A 3,304-nucleotide genomic window follows, 5' to 3' on the forward strand; every position below is an offset into this window, starting at 1 on the left:
TGAGATTGTGGCAAGTGTTTGCAGGTTGATCAAATGGCACCAAAGCAGGGAAGGAGGTGGGAATCAGTTGGACACTATTAACTTCTTGCAACTCATGTTTACTTGTAGAAGCAAAATACAGTAATGTGGCAGTAATTGTAATGAATACAGTGTAGGCTGTTTTATACAAATTGTAGTGATGACAAAACTCGGCAAACAAGTTCTGAATGTGCTGGACTTCCAGAATTTATTTTTTTTTTTACTCTACCAAAAAGCATATTTCGCTCCATAATAATTGTTTCCTATGTGAAATTCAGGCTTTTCTGTAGTAAAAGTAGATTTGTGTGTGTGTGTGTGTGTCTTGTCATTAATGTTAGGAATTTTGTGACTTGCCTTATTCATGCAATATTAAAGTCTGTGATATTCATGCTTTTTCATTACCTTGATTTTTATAATGTTGTTTTGAGCTTTCTTAACCTTAAGAAACATGAAATTCTACAATAGTCTGAAATTCTACAGTGATTCTAACACTGTGACTAAGCATCTTCAGTTAGAAGAGGTTCTGTCAGAAATTTCTCGGGGTTTGCCATCAAATCTACTTGATCCTCTGGTCTTTTTGAGTAAAGAGGCGAGCATTTCTCTGTAGGTATCATGCCTAGGGCTGTTGAGTCATGTTCTTTTAGGTACCTTGTTTTTAAGTTTTACAACCAGTTTTTCAGGTACAGATGTAAGCACAGCCATGGGAAATCAGCCCAAAATCTATTCTGCTACACTGACAGCTCAGAGATGCCAGGGAAGGGGCACAGGAGTATTAAAATAGGGCATTTAGTGATCCTTTCCCATAATGCTCTCCTAGAGATTTGCCTCTGGGGGTTTCTTGAGGTGATGTCTCAATGTTTCTCAATATTTATTGCTTCAGAATGGGCTTTTCTCCTGTTCTTGCTCATTCCCTCTTCTGAACCTCCACAAACTTTTTAGCATCCTAAAAAGCCTGTGGCAAGGAGTTGCACAGCCTTGTCATGTACTGGTTGTGTTCAATGCACTTCAGTTTCCCCTTACTGGAAGAAACAGTGAACAATCATTCCATATTCCCTTGTCTGTATGCTTTCCATTATTTTAAATGTATACTTCATACATGTAACTCTATAGTTGATTTAACTATGAAGTTTGAGATCATCTTTTGCATTTACTTAGGATGAGTAGAATGCTTGCAGACTGTCAAGCATCTAGCATAAGATGTGGTATCTTTCTTTGTAAGCTACTGTGCATTTTTATTATTTCCTTCAGAACTCAGCACTTATTCAGCCCCCTCTGTAGACCTGTATTTTAGTTGAATAACTTGTTCTAGTATCTGTTGATTTGATATGTCAATTTCCACTAAGGGCTTGTATTTGTTGTTTGTTTTATGTTTGTTGTTGGTTTTATTTTTTACAAGAAGGTAGGTTAGGAGAGTGGGAAATAAAAGGTTATTTAGCTTCTTAATAATGTCAGTCTCCTATGGATATTTTCAAATTTCCTACTTTTCAATCAGTTTTCTGACTTGATATTTTTACACTATTTAGCCTTCCTAATTATTGTTTGTCATGCGTGTGTTCTCTTTTATGCTGAACTGCATATGTTTTTTTATATATATGCATGACCTGTTTGTCCATTAACAGAATATTCATCAATAGTCTTTCCTGTTTTATGCTCTAAACCCACCATTTCTGACAACCAGTTATACCAGACTTTGAAGAGTAGCATCACGAAATCCTTCTCTGATTGTGGCATTTACCCTGTTTTTTATGTTAGTGCTTAAAAGCACAGTAGGATTTTTGCTTCAGTGGATTTTTGTATCTGTAATCTCTGTCAACGTTATGCATTCAATATATTCTTTCTAATCAAGACTTTTCTAGTGCCTGGTGCTCATAAAAAAATATGAGACTGGTGTTCTGTGTCAGTCAGAACATCTTTCCTGGTTTTTGTTTGTTAGCTTGTTTTCCACATATAGGATTGCTGCTTCTTTTTGTAATCTGTCCTTTACTACTGGAGGCTCTAGTACTGATATTTTCAGTGTGTAAATTTTTCTGACTAGTGTCCCTCTCTGCATGTCTTGATTTTTCTTCTTGCCCCTGTTTTTATTTCCTGTACTTCCCTGTGCTGTTAATACCAGTACGATACTAATTCTTCCTCAGGTATTGCTGAAAGTCAGTGTAATGTGATCCATTATCTTTAAATTTAATTATGTGCCTTGCTATTTATATTTGTAAATAAGCCCCCTATAAACTGTTTGTATCGATTAATTATAATTCCATCCCTGGGAGCAATCCTCCATGATATGAGGGGAAAATTTGCCTTTTCAGAGTTGAGATGGGGTTCCCATTTATACATCTCTCTACATTGCAGGATTTATTTTTCAACTCAGGCATAGGGAATTGCTAAATTCTAAAGTTGGCATGTTCTACAGTGTTGCTTACATATAGACTTTGAATATTTATCTTCTAGGTTAATAAATCTGTTCTTAAGATAACGTGTGTAGACTTTGGTAGTAATAGCAGCAAGTTAATTGCATCAGATGATCACAAATTCTTAACTTTTCATTAACAAACTGAATAGCTTCCATTTTATATTGCTTTTTGTTAATTCATTACTGCTAACAGCTTGACAGGCTGTTCTAGCTAACAACTTTTTTCTTCAAGTGCAAGTTTTTTGTGGCTTATTTAATAAGATTTTAAAGATATTTTTTTTCTTGTTGGTTAAGCTTCTTGCTTCATCTACATGTTTAATATCCACAATACAAAGATTTTCTACGTTTATTTTGCTGTTTGACCCCTGCTCAGACTGGGCCTCCATTCACTCAAGGAGGAAGTGATGCAGCCCTTGCGGTTAGGACCCTGTAAAGCACTCTGAAGGAGACTGTCCTGCTTTGCAATGCAATGGCTTGAGGGATCTGCTCTTTAAGATCATTCCTTCAAGATCCGTTATGGAAGATTTAAATCCCTAAGAATTGTTTGAAATGTAAATCTTACAAAGGTTCTTTCTATAGCTATGACACAATTTCACCAGAAAACTTGTTGGTTTTCATTGCTAGCCATTCACAAGGGTTTGTTTTAAAACTAAATTAGGTTTATTGTCTTGTAAGGATAATATAATCTTGGAAAAATAGAAGCAATACTAATGAACATCATTTGGATAACTGGACTGCTTAGCTGGGCCCTTTAATGCAAATTTTGTTAAAGCAAAACAGTAAAAGGGAAATATAACGTTTTTTACTGAAATATTTAATTCTCCAGGAAATAGCGTTAACTATAGATACTACAAAATCTGTTACAGGTCGGTCTTCAAT

Source organism: Cariama cristata, unplaced genomic scaffold, assembly GCF_000690535.1.
Source record: "Cariama cristata isolate BGI_N322 unplaced genomic scaffold, ASM69053v1 scaffold20249, whole genome shotgun sequence".
Classification (NCBI taxonomy): domain Eukaryota; kingdom Metazoa; phylum Chordata; class Aves; order Cariamiformes; family Cariamidae; genus Cariama; species Cariama cristata.